Raw genomic sequence first — 17,149 nt, forward strand, 5'->3', positions numbered from 1 at the left:
CAGTTACAATTATAACAGGCAACCTGGTCTGCTAATCCAATGATTGAAATGATTGTAGTAGTAAATTCCTTGTATTATAGCCAGTATGTCTGCTGCAATTCCCATTTACAAATATTGAGGCAGATTTGTCCAGTTTTGCGATAATTTTTTGCACATAAATTCATACAAAAATGTAGTGTTTGGGTAAAGTTAAAAAGTCACTTCTAATAGTAAGTAATTTCTATTACATATCATACAAAAAAATAAACTTCAAGGAGGCATAAGCAGACATTTGACATCCAAAAAGTGTTTTATTAGCATCCGTAATATTCTATGTTTTGTGTTTGGGAAACGAAGAAAGCTGCAGCACTCCTTTTATATCCAGTGGAAAAAAACTAAGTGTTCTTTATTCAAAGAATGATGAGCTTTCTTCCTTCCCTGATCCATGGCGGTTCCTGGCAACAGGGACCAACAGCAACGGGCAACCAGACTTCATTTACAAACCCCATTGGGCATGATATGAAGTTTTGTTTAATTTCCTATAGTTAGACAATGTTTTATGTTTGTTCTGTATGTTAATTAGTATGATAGTCCCCAATAGGACCATAAGGGTTAAAGTGGTTGTACTGTACCTCCATATGCCTCCAATTTTGTACAAATCTAGCAGAACGTGGAAAGATTGCATCTTGGGCAGTGGAATATTACCACAGCAGTCTGTGAATCATAAACCATCAGGCCATCATAGTGATATGTAACAGAGGGAGTTCCTGATTCCATGCTGTAACCATGATTACAATTTGGTCCTTTTTTGAGGTAGAAGAATGGACTCATCCTCTTCAATGTGGTTGGACTGTGAAATCCAGTGAGAACACAGGCCATGATTAACAGACTGACCATGTGTATGCACAAAGGTTTCACACCTAAAATCTTTCCTTCTAGCAGAAAATAACCACACACAGGGCATGTGAAGGCTGTATATCAACTTAATACATCCTCAGGTTACGTAGAAGATAGGTTCCGTAGGTTTGTTCTTAAGTTGAATTTGCATGTAATTCGGAACTGCATATTTTATAACTGTAGCCCTAGACAAGTTTTTTTTTGCCCCATTGACAATTGGATTTTCAAAATGTTGTGCTGTCATGGGAACAAGGATTATCAATGAAACTTCATTACAGACACATTACAGCTGATCATTGCTGCCTGGGACTAAAGTGAAGCATCCAGAGAGCTTCACCAGAGTCACAGTGGGCAGAGGGGTCCATCTTCAAATAGGGGTTGTTTGTAATTATGGTGTCCTTAATTTGGGACCGCCTGTTTATATACTATACAGGCAGTCCACGGGTTACGTACAAGATAGGTCATGTAGGTTTCTTCTGAAGTTGAATTTGTATGTAAGTCAGAACTGTATATTTTATAATTGTAACCCCAGCCAGATTTACTTTTGGTCTCTGTGATAATTGGATTTTAAAAATGTTGGATTGTCATAAGAACAATAACAATTAACAATAAAGCTCAATTGCAGACACCTCTGATAACTGTTACAGCTGATCATTGTAAATACAGTAAATTACCAACATCCAGAGGTCTGTTTGTAACTAGGGGTCATCTGTAAGTCGGGTGTTCTTAAGTGGGGGACCGCCTGTAATATGTTAAATCTGAAAGTGACTAAAGGGAGTAAGAGAAAAGATTTAACACATATAAGTGCTAATAACCAGCTGCCTCATTTATACATGTAACTTTTTTTCCTTTGCGGTAATAGTGCAGCAGTTATCAGCCATTCATTTTAGTTGCAGAAGTTGGTGTTCCTTATAGCGGCATAACATTTATGTAGAACTTTCTCTATCACTGTTGTGATAAGGCAGAGAGAAGGCTTATCAGTGCTGTGCTGCTCATTTTGTAGATTACACTCTTTAGATTGACATTTAACAGACTGCAATGTTTTACTTCATCTTTATTGGGCCAATCACTGCGTATGCCTCTATTAAATTATGCTAACAATCTCCTTCTCTGTTCATTGTTCTTAGATTTTTTTTAATTACATAAAGCAATGGTCTTTTACTGCAGTTCCACTGAAATTCTGATTTTCCCATCTCATCTGAGATAAGGGTTGATTGTCTTTCGAGAGATTAGTTGAAGCAATATAATCTGATTTCTATGTTATGAGTAGAACTGTGCAAGACTACACTACATATTGGTATATAGAATGCATCTATACGTGTGTAATATATCTATGTGTTCTTGTAGTTTATCACGACATGCGGCCTTGATGTATGGCGACTAATGCATACTAATGCAGGATTATACACTGTGTTTACATCTCCCACATTCCCTGATATTATCTTTTTTTCTCATAAGATGACTACTATCACTTTGGACAAATCAATGATCTCACTCTTTATTTTTGGTTTTCTACACCTGTTATGGAACACTAAGTCAAAGAAGCTAACACAGAGCTTTATTAGCCGTTTATTTTGACCACCTATCACCTTAAACCCACCTTATGGGGTGAGACATATATTATGGTACAGTACAGAGTAGGACTAAAATTGGTCCATGAATCATATTATCTAATTTATAAAGTTTGTTTTTAAATGCAAACCTTTTCTCGATCTCTATAATCCAGCGGCCATTTACCATAGCATAACGTTCACGGCCACAACACCAATTAGATGCCTCTAGAATAGCTCTAGAATAGATCTAGAAAAACTTTTGTTTTGCTTGGAACATAGCTTCACTAACCATAATCTTATTTTAAAACTTTTTAAAGATCATATTGGTGTGCCCATTATATTGTGTGCTAATAATGGAGGCCAAATATATCACATACAAGATGTGGTGTCCAACTGATTCTAATAAATTTGCAAATGTGCTGATACACCCCTACAACTATCCCATTCAGCCGGTGGGCTGAGTTAAAAACAGCTAGACTTCCACTGTTTCTTTATCATCTCATATTCTTTATCATTTTCCTATTAGCTTGTTGCTTTTGTATTTACTGGGCAGCTTCCTTTCACCAGAGCTATTAGTGGGTCATGTGACCTCTAGACAAATTATTTAAATGATAATTTTAAACACTTTTAAAAGTCTGTTTTATGAAGCTTCCAAATAAATTTGACTAAAAATATTTTCTTTACTCAATTTGGACATGGGTATTTAAATATTACTCCCCAACACTTTATATCATGAGATATTATAATGACTTATACATATCTATCATTTGCATTTGTAGTTCTGCAAGTTTAGATAGCTAACAAGGCCTACTAAGCATTTTCACATTTCACATAAAAAGGTGCATTGTTCTGGCTTTAGGGAAAGTGTTGTTGAATAATTGATCATAATGTGAACCCTGAATGTTCTTACAACTGAAAACAAATTTACATTTCTCAAGGACAAATAGAGGTCTCGGATACCTGCAGTGTATATATTTTTGTAAATATCCTCCTTCTGATTTTGAAGATGATAAAAAAAAAATCGAAATTAGGAGAGTATCAGCTTTATGATATATGTAAGCCTGATGAAAAGAGACCCTGTAATGAATTAACAGGGGGAAAAGAAGTGATATGTAGAGATGGTGGACAATTTCTACTTCTGTAAATATTTGGACATCTCTGATCAAACGACAGAAGATGGCCTTGAAGATGGAAAATACCATACAAACTCTGGGAATAGAGCAAAAGCTGCATATTTGCACTCCTGGTTTTGTAAAAGGACAGTAGTTTTTTCACATAGCTTTAATATTTTGCACCAATACCAGAATTTGGAATTCAGTACCAATACTTAGTCTTGTTTAATGATACTCAATACCAAAATTATACTTTGCCATGCAAAAAAGGAAATTTTGAGCCAGTTTATTACTGATGCTTAAAACTAAGCGATTTTGCCACTGCCAGTGGATGGACCATTTCTTTAAAAAAGGTGACATGTCATTTAATTGCTATGGATGAAAAATCCACAGCAATAAGGCGATTCTGCTGGGGAATGGTGCATGGGATGGTCATAAAATGCATACACTATACAGCTTCTGCAGTTTGAAAATGCTATGCAACAAATAAGCACATAATACACAACATGCACAGATGTCATTCAGGGACTTGCATGCTAATTTTGACAATATATTGCAATAAACTTTTTTACTGTATTGTAAAGTGGTCCTGGTAAAGTTATTTTAAAATGTATAATCAATATTGGGTCGTATACAATTTTATTAATTAAATTTAATAGTATTAATTGCATGCTTTATTTAAAAAAAAATGACAGTGCGTGTATGAATAACGTATAGTGTTATATAGAGAGATATCTTAGAAGATTCATCCCTAAATATGCCTGTGTAACAGTACAACCCTATTGAAACTCTTAGAGAAAATCCTTCCATTGACAGCAGGTATGTCTATAGCTCAATGGTAAAACTCTTGCCTGAAACGGTCAAGGTTAAGAGTTCCCATTTGACCAAAAACGATTTAAATGAATAACATTATCTAAATTTGGTGCACCAATTTGTATGGAGGGGCTCTCCCCCTCAGATAAGAAGAAGCCTTCTAACAAGACCTAAAGATGCGAGTGAGATGGGGTTGCCAGACTTTATCACTTATCATAGAGCAGCCATAAGAGTACCAGATAAGCTCTGGGCCTGGTCAGAACTGAATCTTTCATCCCACCATGCCTTGGGCTCTTTCTGGCTGCCTCAGTCCATTACTCTCCAATCCATCTCGATTTCTCCTACGTTAAAAGGATCATAAAGTCATGGAGGAAGTTCGTATTTAAATTGCGATTGGTCTCTGTCCCAGGTCCCATGACCCCCTTTTAGGAAATCCCCACTTTGAACGTGGGACCCAGCCCCGATCCTTCTTGGGTTTGGATCGTGGTTCCCATCCTAGAGTCATAGATGTGGTGAATGAAAACGACATGCGCTCTTTAGAAGATGTAGGTAGGGGAGAAACACCAAGTTCTTGGCTTAAATTTCTCCAGTTGCAACATTTTATTTCTTCGCTAGCACCCATATCTACACGAACAACTGACCTCACCACTTTTGAGGAATTATGTCTGACCAAAGAACCACCTACTCTTACAATATCACTACTATATGGCATTTTCTTGGCAAAGAAGACAGGTGATGCCAGACCTTACTATGCCAGAGCTTGAGAGACAGTCCTGGGTAAGTATAGTCAGACTAATGGCATACAGTGTTTACTCTGACCCATGTTCTGTCCTCCTCTTGCAGATTGCAAGAACTCAATTTTAAGATAATTTCACATTGGTATCGCACTCCAGTTAGATTTAGATAAATCAATCCTCAGATTTCGGATCGGTGCTGGCGGTGTGGAGGGGACGCAGGTACAATCTTACATATTTGGTGGAGTTGCCCTCTCATTGCTCCTCTTTGGCAGGACGTCAATCAGCTGTACAACACCCTAAATAACTCCCACGTGACTCTTGACTACCTTCTTTCTCTTTCTTTCCTCCCACATATTCCCCCCTCTCCCTTCTTAACGTTTTACATGACCTTAATAACTTAATGTTCTTACCTATGCCCCTCTGTTTAGATGTATGTGCATGTGTGTGTGGAATTGTTTGTTTGTCTAAACACAAGTCTGATATTACAGTCGAAATGTAAATTCCCTTCAAGATCACCACTTAACACCGAATTAACACTGAGAAATATTCCACATGATCTTGATAATTTTATATATACTTCTCAATAAATGTTTATTGACTCTAAATGAATAGCATTATCTAGAGACCTTGAGTCAGGGGGAACCCTCTGAGATGTGGATTCACCACGTGTGGACAGGTGATGTGATTTCTCTGATGACATTTTTTCTTGTTTCTTGGTTCCTTCACCTCCAGTGAAGGAACCGACAATGTTCGACAGCTACAGATACAAGATTTCCTAGAGCAGTGCAGGAGCCAACAATGCCTGACAGCTCCTACATTGGGATTCACAAGAATAGTAAAGTCATTCATTTCCAAAAATAACAGGACTCTGGTATTGAACCATTGTAAGCTTTTCAGTATCTAAAATGTATCAAAGGTATCCAAGCTAGGAGGTACGAAACCAAGAAAAGTGAATAGTCCAGAGATCTGGGGTCAGACAAAGTAAACTGCAAAAACAGATAAGGCACAAATACTCTCTGACAAAGAGGTCTAGCATCAGGGTTGTTTATAGGAGGTCAATAGGACATGTGAGAGTCAGAAAGCAAACCATTCTAGATCTGTATCCTTTCAGACCAGCTCTAGGGACAGGGAATAACAAAACAGGACAAACAGGAATAACAAAACTGCAAACAAAAATAATTGAATAAACAATGAATGATGACCAGGATGGATCTTATGATGTCAAGGATATATGCAAATATGCTTTTCAGGGTGGGCAAAGGAAAACAATTACTTTTTTTGCTACCTTGAAAGGCAGCTCCGTTAACACCAAGCATGACTTACAAGAAGCCTAATAACATGATGTGTCATTCATATTGTGCCAAACCAGTATATCTATTCCATAAGGAACAGATTCTCAACTGTAGACAGTTGGGTCTCTTCAGTACAGTGTTGGGAACTGGTTTGGCTAAGTGAGAAGCTATTTACTTAGGTCAGGAACTAAGCAATCTCCTTACAGAGAGTTTGCCAATTCAGACCACCCTATAGGCGTTTGGACACTTTGATGCTCCACTGATGCTCCACTTGGGGATTCTGGAAATAGGAGTTCTCCTTATGGAGAGTTTGCCTTATAAGCCGATGCACACAATGCCAGAACACATTGTACCAACAATATGCATGTAAACATTTGCGTGTGCATTTCTATATAATGAAAACAGCTTTTAATGACTGCAACAGCCACATTACGGTTACATCTTAAAATCCCAAAGTAATGAGCATATGGAAGAACATATTGAAAGTGGCTGCAGGAAAGTGTAAAAAATAAATAGTTTCCAAAAAGAAGAAAACAGAACAATCTGTTTTCAGTAAAATTAATAATTATAACTTTGATTCATATATTCAACGTCCCCACAAAATCGTATCATTGCTGTCAAAAACAAAGACATTCCAATGTCAAATCACACGTAAACACGTAGTAGTGCAGTCATGTACCAATAATCTGCCAGAATAACAGAATAGTAAGTACTTAGAAGACACTGACTGCACATGACCTCAGTTTAAATAGTATGAGTATAAAGAAGTTCCAGAAAACACAAGACTAATAATTATCTTCATATATATTGCACTATTTAATTATTGAATGGACATTTTAGGATGTGGCGATACCCAACATGTTTATGATTTTTACTGTTTATTTATATTTATATCACTTCTAGAGAAAGGGGATGATTTGAATTTTTATTTATTTATTTCTCTTCAATTTTCCTCCTACTATTTTTCTGATCCCCTCAGGTATTTTAACCCCAGGTTGTCGGATGGCAGTATATGGGGATTTTCCACATTATCTATTACAGTGTGCAAATCGCACATTGTAATAGATGGTGTACAAAGAGACAGCCGTGGGTCTTTGTGTGATCTGAGGCTGTCATAGCAACTGATGGCCACTCCCTGTTCATCAGATCCATAAAAAAAGCGGAAGTAGAAGACTGGTGCTTCCTACTCCCACTTGCTTCTGGATCTGATGAAGCGGGAAGTCCTCCTTCAAAATGCGTATAATTTGTTTTCTGATCTTAGATGTGGCGCCTATGAGTCCTATTTTGGTTCTTCACCCATGACCTTTCATTGGATTCTGACTTCCAGGAACTAGGTTGTGTGCTGCCAATCTGGCTACAGGCTAAACCTCTAGCCTGCATCCGGTAATCTCCCATCATTTGGGATCTGGGAAATCTGTGGGCTTTGTCTACTACATTGGACTGATCTACTACTCACCAACTACTTCTGGTGCGCAATATTCTATTTCTATTAGTAACTCTTGGCTTTGGAATGGATGGACTTCATTTCCTATTCTTCCAACTGTCACAGCGCTCACACGATGCAGTTGTGCAATTTGCGGTTTCTTTTTTCTTGGGAAATCTTGTTGGCTGCTCCCCAATCGAAGCAGTGACCATTTGCTTGGGAATTAACCAAATAACACACTGAGCTATCAGGGAATTTTAGAACAGGTTGTAATTTGTTGCATATGAGAAGAAAAAGATTGTTCCACCACAAGAATTTGCAAAACTAAGCATATGCTATAGGTCAAATTTATGTATGAGATACTGAAGATGATTGCCTATAAAATGAGGATTGTCTCACTTTCAAAGTTGTGGTGAATAGTGAAATTTGGAGGCTGAAAAGTTTTTGCTAGTCACTGTATGTGTGTGACTGTAATATTCAATCATAAGAAAATAAGTTTATTGGTAAACACTGTGCATTTTTAAAACAGTTACAATACCCCGTTAAAGCACCTATAGCCACAAGATGAGGTAAAGTTTGGCATATGCCCATAGCTGGTCTAATAGACCCTGCTTACTCATTGGTTGTTCAGATTGGTCAGGTGACTGGTCCTGTAAGTGCTCAATTGGTGATAAAGTGACCCAACAAACCAACATTGTGTTGAAATCTGATGAACATATTCCTGGGGAAACACACTCCTTAATGTGCTGGCAGGCATTATGCTGGAGTCAAAATGCTAGTTGTAAGCCCTGGAATAGGAAACAACACATGTGGCTGCAAGATCTCCTGTATATATTGCTAAGCTGTCCTGTACAGTGGGTGATGGATGTCATATACAATGGCTCCACAGATTATCACAGTTTGGGCAGTCACTCTGCAAGAGGCTCAAGAATAAAGCACTCACCACAAAGCCTTACCTAAAGTTGCTGTTTCCACAAAAATACTTGGAGAGAGACAGGATTAGTCACTAAAGATGATTCATTCCAGACCATAGCAGGTTTATTGTTAATGACACTACTGCAAATGAAGGATTCAGTGTCTCACTGTAATGGAATGTTGTGATACCAACATTTTTCTCCTGCTAAGCCCCTCAAAATATTAAGACCAAAGGCAGTGATGTGTTCTAAAAGTGCCACCTGTGTCTGTTTACTGGACAACAAATCAGTGGGAACTGACTTGCTTGTCGGAAGGTGAGTCAAATGATCTTTGATAATGTTTGTCTGTCAGAACTTATGAAACTACTCATCCCAATACCTACCAAGCTAGATGGCCTAGATGGCTAAATCAACTATCTTGATTCCTCTTGATTCCAAACTGGCCAAAATGTCTTTGAAGTGCATATCACCGGGAAGTACACAACCAAAAAGACTGCAGTATAAGATTTACCTCTGTGGCAGAACTGTACGGATGGGTTGTTGGTTTTTTTGTTGTCAATGAATATACAGGTTGGGCCATTTAAATGGATACACCTCAATAGAATGAGAAAGGTTAGTGATATCAACTTCCTGTGTGTGACACGTTAGTATATGGGCGAGGGAAAACATTTAAGATAGTTGTTGAACATGGAGACTATTTTGAAGTTGGCCATTTTGGATAATACTTTATTTATTGCAATAGGAAGAAAGTCATGTTACACATCAAACTTATTTAGAATTCCATTTAGTTTGCTAACTGTAGCATGGGAGATGTGTGGTCTCATCAGGTGTCTTGCATTGAAATCTGCTGCAATGACCCAGAGGTACTGCATTCACCAGACAGCAACACAATTTCTATCCGCTCCTCACGTGTTAACCTCTGCTGTATGTCAATGGTTGCAGACAAAGCAAGTTGCAGACAACTCATGAAAGAATAAAGTTCACCATTGTTTTTCTTGTGAAATCCTCAATAAGTTTGATGTGACCCTCTTCCCAATGGGAAAAAAAGGTGGATCCAAAATGATCAACACCCATCTTGAAAAGTTTTCCCCCTCCGATATACTAATGTGCCAAACAGGAAGTTGATATCACCAATCACTCCCATTTTATTTAGGTGTATCCATATAGATGGTCCACCCTGGATATTAAAATGTAATCTTCATGAATAAAAATCTTCTTTTTAAACAATGCAAATATTCTTTTGCTTCTATGAAACCATATATAAGACATAAATGGCTGCATTTAATATACTGTTCATTGTGATTAACCCACTTCGAGTTGGAAGTTAAAAAAAAAATCTTAAAACTCGAACATAGATCATTTCTAAACTATGGTATAAATGTATAATAACATTATTTGATTATATTAATAGATTATAAATCAAAATACATTGTACCATTGGCTGCAGGCATAGATGCTGGACAAATCAGTGTCATTCTTAAGAGAGAATTTGGCTACTGTATATACTGGCGTATAAGACTACTTTTTAACCCCTTAAAATAATGGCTACAGTGGGGGGGTCGTCTTATACGCCGGATATACGGGGGCCGCACTGTGTGAGGTGTTTTTTTTCCCCGTCAGCGCGCAGAGAGCCGCTTCCTGGGACCGCCGCGCATGCGCGGCAGTCCGCCTCTCACAGTCATTAGAAGAGGCTTAGTACGCGCTGATGGGGCAGCGCGCTGTATGCTAATGCAGCCGCCCTGTCACAGCGGTCGGCGTCGCAGAGCTGGGGGTCACAGGCGGCACTTACAGAAGCATGTCGGATCTTCATTAATATCGCAGCTTACAGTTATGATCACCAGGCACTTGCTCTCTTGTTTGCTTTGCAAAGTTTTAAGCAGACTTTTTTTCATTTGGGAGAGGGGTAGTCTTATACAGTGAGTATATACCAAATTCTATATTTTTAGGGCAGAAGTTGGGGGTCGTCTTATACGCCCAGTCGTCTTATACGCCGGCATATACGGTAATTTATTTTCCAAACAGTTATAAAAATCACCTAATGTTCTTTAGGTTTATCTTCAATACAAAAGTGGTATCATTATTGTTTGGAAATGACAACATGTTCTCGACTTTCCAGAATACAATATAATCTAAAAGCTCAATGATTATTTTTCCAGTTTAACAAAGAAGAAACTAAATTAATTGAATCAACTGCATAAGATGTCTAGTTTGTGCTGACAACTGGCATTTAAACTAAGGAATTACAGATAATAAATCAATGATGTTAAGCAAACAAAGCCTGGAGCCGAGACAATGACTTGTATCCTAGTTACCATTGTGTCACATGCATGAAGTGCTCTTATGTAAAACTAATAATATCACTAATAAGAGTCCATGATGCAATAGAGCGACAGCAGAACCTAACTAATATAATGAAGACAATGGTAATAAAACCTAAATGATTAGGAGGACAGGCGTCTAATATGAATTAATGGAATGAAAATACTTATATTGAGTGTTTTTCTGGGTGGTTAGGTTCATGCATGAAAGCATAAGAAAACCATTGAAACAAAGAAATGAATAGTGCAGGTGACAATAGTAAACTTCATATATACTTCAATAAGGAATAATCTTGTATGTGCCTTTTTCTGCTCTTTGTCCTGCAGTGAGCAGAGTATCTGAGCTCCATCAACTATAGAGAGATAAGGAGGCTAATGAGTAACTCTTGCCTTTTTCCTCGGAGAGCTGAATCATCGAAGGAAATGTTTTTTTGGGTATGGTAAAACAGCTACTAGTCATTTGATATTTTATCTGGTTCCTTTATCTCTCAAGTGTCAGTGGCGTATGGAGAGAGAAAGCAGATATAAACATACTACTTAAAGGAAGTGGAAAGAAAGGCAATAGAAAAAGAAGAGGATGGAAACATATTTTTGGATAAAGTATATTACAAAGTTTACTTTTATCATCTGCTATATCAATCTTTAAAATTTTGGTGAAAGTTTAGTTAAACTTTAATGTAAAAATAATCTACATGCATTATATGTCCCAGGGAGACTAGAACTATGGTTGTACGTACTAGATGAATGGCAGCCAAATCCATCACCAAGTTTGGTGGTACTAGTCCAACTTGTGTCTAGATTATCCCTTGACAGTAGAGGTCAAGGCAAAGAAAGGTTGGGCAGATTGGACTAACATTTACCCAGTCTTTTTGTTCTCAAGGAAGAAATGTTGCCACTAATAGCTTCTGGCAGCAGCTTCTTTCTCTTGAGGAAAAATAAGATCACATACTTAGCCAAGCCAGGCATGTACTTAATTGAAGACCAAGGGGATCTAAGATGTAGTGCTGCCTTAAGAGTCACAAGTAAAGAGCAGAAGAAATACACCATGCAATATCAGGTAGCTGCTTTTTATCTTTAAAAGATAGATGCACATGACATGCCAACCATTCACATGTAATACATGGGTGTATATGGGTGCTTACAGAGCACATAAATTGCTCCACTAAATAGCACCCGCAAGCCCTCTCCATGCACCAGGACTCAGAAGGGGTTAATAGAAAGCCCCCACAAATCACCCCATTCTATTAACTTCACCTCTCAAACTATCCAAAATAGCACGTAGTAAGTTTTTTTTTTTTAACCCTTTAAGTATTTTACAGAATTTCAAACAAAATGAAGGTTTGATTTAGAATTTACTAATTTCATCATTAATACGTTAGTTACCCTAAAGCTGAATAAAAGTAGAATATGCATCTACGAATACATTGTGCAGATTCTTCAGTACAAGTTTCTTAAGTAGGAGGACATCCCACATGTGGAGCACCATCAAACTTTTTTAGGGCAGATGTTTGCAGAGCCCCTGACATATGCCTGCAGAGCCCCTGACACGTGCCTGCACAGAAACCTGAGACATGCTTGCAGAGTAGCTGAGGCAACATTCGCATGTGGCAAGTCGGTTGCAAGCCAAAGGCTGCACCTGCAATCGCACGTTGACAAAATATTGCATTTCCTTTGCATTCAGTAAACACATTGGAAACACAATGGGGCAGATTTACTTACCCGGTCCATTCGCGATCCAGCGGCGCGTTCTCTGCGCTGTATTCGGGTCCGGACGGGATTTAATAAGGCAGTTCCTCTGCCGTCCACCAGGTGGAGCTGCTGCGCTGAAAAGCATCTGAACGCGCCAGAGTTCACCGGCTCGGGCTGAGTGAAGGTAAGCGCGACCCGAGCGACACATTTTCCGTTCTTAAATGCGGCGTTTTTTCCGAATACGTTGGGTTTTCGTTCGGCCACGCCCCCCGATTTCCATCGCGCGCATGCCGGCGCCGATGCGCCACAATTCGATCGTGTGCATCAAAATCCCGGGGCAATTCAGGTACAATCGGCGCAAATCGGAAATATTCGGGTAACACGTCGGGAAACCGTGAATCGGGCCCTTAGTAAATGACCCCCAGTGTTACTTCAAAATGTGAGCACTGAATGAGCCTTTGGATTTTGTTTCAAAACGCAAACAAAATCTCATGGATGCAGCCCGAGGTACCACAAGCCTCTTATCCCAGAGAATGACTCCATTTTGTAAACTTTTTATCATGTGGTATAGGGGGCATTTTAACCCCTCGTCACTGATGAGTTTTTTCCATTTTATTTTCTGTTTATCACTACCCACTTTCAAATGTTCATAACTTTTTATGAACAAGAATTTTTCAGTGTTGATATATCTTTAACCCCTTAACGCTCTGCGCCGTAGCTCTGCGGCGCAGAGGTATAAGGAATGTATGAAGAGGGCTCACGGGCTAAGTCCTCTTCATACAAGGGTGGGGGTTTTTGCGTATTGCGGAAAACCCCCACCGCGAATAACCGCGGTCGGTGCTTGCACCGATCGCGGCTATTAACCTTTTCATTGCCGCCGGCAAAGTCGCCGGCGGCATTAAAAGGATGGCGGCACGCGGGTTCCACCATCTTTATTACGATCGCCGCGCCCCCGAACGTCATCGGGGGGCAACGATCGGTTGCCATGGTAGCCTCGGGTCTTCGTTTGACATGAGGCTACATGGCTTCTGGAGATTCACTACAATGAGCCAGTACCCTAGATGGTCTAAGAAATAGTGGGAAAAAAAAGAAAAAAAAAAGTTTAAAAAATAAAAAAAATTAATAAAATATTAAAAATTCTAATCACCCCCCTTTCCCTAGAACTGATATAAAACATAATAAACAGTAAAAATCACAAACATTTTAGGTATCGCCGCGTCCCAAAATGCCCGATCTATCAAAATATAAAAACGGTTACGGACGGCGGTGACCTCCGAGACGGGAAATGGCGCCCAAATGTCCGAAATGCGACTTTTACACCTTTTTACATCACATAAAAAATGAAATTATGATCAAAATGTCGCACAGACCTCAGAATTGTAGCAATGAAAACGTTGGCTCATTTCGCAAAAAATGACACCTCACACATCTCTGTGCACCAAAGTATGAAAAAGTTATTAGCGTCAGAAGATGGCAAAAAAATGTTTTTTTTTTGTACACATTCGTTTAATTTTTGAAAATGTATTAAATCACAATAAAACCTATATAAATTTGGTATCACCGCGATCGCACCGAACCAAAGAATAAAGCTGAGGTGTTATTTTGAGTGCACAGTCAAAGTCGAAAAAACTGAGCCCACAAGAACGTGATGCACGTGCGTTTTTTTTCAATTTTTCCACATTTGGAATTTTTTTCAGCTTCGCAGTACACGGCATGTTAAAATAAATAACATTACGGGAAAGTAAAATTTGGTATGCACAAAATAAGCCCTCACACAGGTCTGTACACGTAAAAATGAAAAAGTTATGGATTTTTGAAGTTGGAGAGCGAGAAATGAGCGGAAAAACCCTGCGTCCTTAAAGGGGACCTACCACCACGAATCTACCTATAAAGGTAGATCGGGTGGTAGGTGGATCAATGGGACGTGAGGATAGCCCTTTTAAGGGCTGTCCTCACGTCCCCGCACTGTTTTGTGCACTTATATAAAAGGTTTATGCTAATTTTGTTATGCGGCTACTGGGGCGTGGAGTAGCCGCAGCTGTGGCTACACGGCACGGCTACTCCAAGCCCCAGTAGCCACTTTACCCCTCCTACCCACAATCTTCGGCGCGCAGCTGCGATCCTGCCGTGTGTGCAGGCGCAGAACAGCAGGCCCGCGCCTGTTTCGGAGCAGTGGCCGCACAGGCGCAGGCCTGCTGTTCTGCGCATGCGCAGAAGGCAGGTTCGTCGGACGAGGGCGCGCAGTTGCAAGGAGCTGCACGCCGAAGATTGTGGGTAGGAGGGGTAAAGTGGCTACTGGGGCATGGAGTAGCCGCGCCGTGTAGTCACAGCTGCGGCTACTCCCCGCCCCAGTAGCCGCATAACAAAATTAGCATAAACCTTTTATATAAGTTCACAAAACAGTGTGGGGACGTGAGGAGTAGCCCTTAAAGGGGCTATCCTCACGTCCTATTGATCCACCTACCACCCGATCTACCTTTATAGGTAGATTTGTGGTGGTAGGTTCCCTTTAAGGGGTTAAAATCCAGATGAGATTATATAAAAAGTCTTAACTATGGCACAAATAGTGGTTAAAAAGTTCAGTCCTGGATAGCTGTAGGAAAAACTTTAGAAGAAGTTGCAGAAGAAGTCGCAAACACCCAACAAGACTCAGGATGCCTGATATATCAACCTCTAAGATAAATCAAACAAGTCCCAAACACAGAAAAACAAGAAAAGACACATGTTCTGACTAAAGATAAATTAGAGTTTGGGTCCACTCATCTCTATTCTTTTCCTTATGCCTACCCAGCTCCCTCTTGGTCTCCACAGAATTTCTTGCAAATACTCTAAATAAAATCTGTATAAAGTATTTAAATAAATATTCACAAGCTGTTAATATTCATACAGTATATTCTCATTTATAAATGATGGAGACAAACTAGTAATTTCCATACTGCTAAATTCGTATTGTAATGGGCAGTGGCCTGAAAGACATGTACTGGGAATAAAAAGTAGTGCACTAACAAATTCAGATACATGTTAAACATCAAATGATGCACTTTTCTCGAACAGTATTCTCTATCACTATGGAAATATTGCAGTTCCAGAATATGCAGTTTCATACAGTAGCAATCAAAGGAATACAACAAATCTTCCACGTGGTGTGGAAATGTTCCATACTGAAATTGGCCTTCATTGTGGATTTGTAAGTTCCTAACACATCAATATAGGTCACTGATTTATTACATACCGTATATATTTGAATATTAACCTGCCCCAAATATGAGCTGAGACCCCTAATTTTACCAACAAAAACTGGGAAAACCTATTGACTTGAGTATAAGCCGAGGGTGGGAAATGCATTGGTCACAGCCTCCCAGTAGTATATAGCCAGCCAGCCCCATAAAGTATACAGCCCGCCCCCTTAAGTTTACAGCCAGCCCGCAGTTTGCCAAGCACATTAAAAAAAAAAAAAAAAAAACTTCCATACTCACCTTCGGGCGGTCCCAATGATTGGTGCATCTCCCCAATGCTCCGGTCCCTGCGGCTCTTCTTCTTTTTTCTCTCTGCTGTAACAGCCGGCAGAGACGCGTCCACATGATCTGCCAGCCGGCGCACACTATGCGGTCATCAGCCACAACACGGCCGCATCATAGTGTACGCCAGCCAGGAGATTGCTTGGACGTGTCTCTGCCGGCTAATACAGCATAGAGAAGACAGAAGAGGAGCCGTGCCAAGCATCAGGATGCCGGAGGGCGAGTATGTATGTATTTTTGTATTGACTTGTGTATAAGCCGGTGTGAGGTTTTTTAGCACATTTTTTGTGCTGAAAAACTTGGCTTATACCGAAGTGTATATAAGGTTAAGAGAAAATCTTGCAAGCCCAGTAAAGCTGCAATATTATGCTCGATTAGAAGATAAATAGTCCTTTGTGAATCTCTGCTGCTCCTTGATAAGCCAGCACAGAGTTGTCCACAGAATAGTGACCTACAAATGCATCCCAGTCATTTAAGAAACACATAGGCACCTCCACAGATGTGAAACAGCTCCATAGCATTCACATAGTAAAATGTATCCTGCTTCCTCTGAGCATCTTGCAAAAATCCATCTACAGTAGTTCACTTTTATGGATTTCTTTATTGCAGTTGACATGGGCTTGCCCTGGGGACTAACTTGCTGTTCCATAAAGATCCTTAAATAGGCACTTCTGATGAAACATTTAATCCCAGCACTAGTATCAAATTGCCGCTTCTGCCCGTGATCGTAATGGAAAAAATCAGTTTGACAATTAATTAATTATATTTATGCCTCTGTTTGACTGTTTATTATGCATTCTAAAGCAGTTTAGTTGCAGGTTGTGCATTCAGTGCACTCCCCATTTATTTCTCCATTTATAAACGTTTAAAGAGATTTGGTTTCTTCAAGAAGTCATGATCAAAC

The 17,149-nt window shown here is 39.4% G+C and overlaps 1 protein-coding gene across 4 annotated transcripts in view; it reads right to left on the reverse strand.

Annotated features, from left to right (window-relative positions):
• RARB (retinoic acid receptor beta) overlaps positions 1-17,149 on the reverse strand; it is a 474,419-nt gene that overhangs the window by 291,240 nt on the left and 166,030 nt on the right. The window contains exon 1 of one of the 4 annotated variants that reach the window (XM_072153616.1): positions 8,763-8,842. The exons of the other annotated variants lie outside the window; for them this stretch is intronic. The gene's annotated coding sequence lies outside the window, so the exon portion shown is untranslated. Of the gene's footprint in view, positions 1-8,762; positions 8,843-17,149 lie in introns of those variants that run through there. 4 annotated transcript variants of the gene reach the window in all.

This window comes from Engystomops pustulosus, chromosome 5 (assembly GCF_040894005.1).
Source record: "Engystomops pustulosus chromosome 5, aEngPut4.maternal, whole genome shotgun sequence".
In the NCBI taxonomy this organism is placed as follows: Eukaryota; Metazoa; Chordata; class Amphibia; order Anura; family Leptodactylidae; genus Engystomops; species Engystomops pustulosus.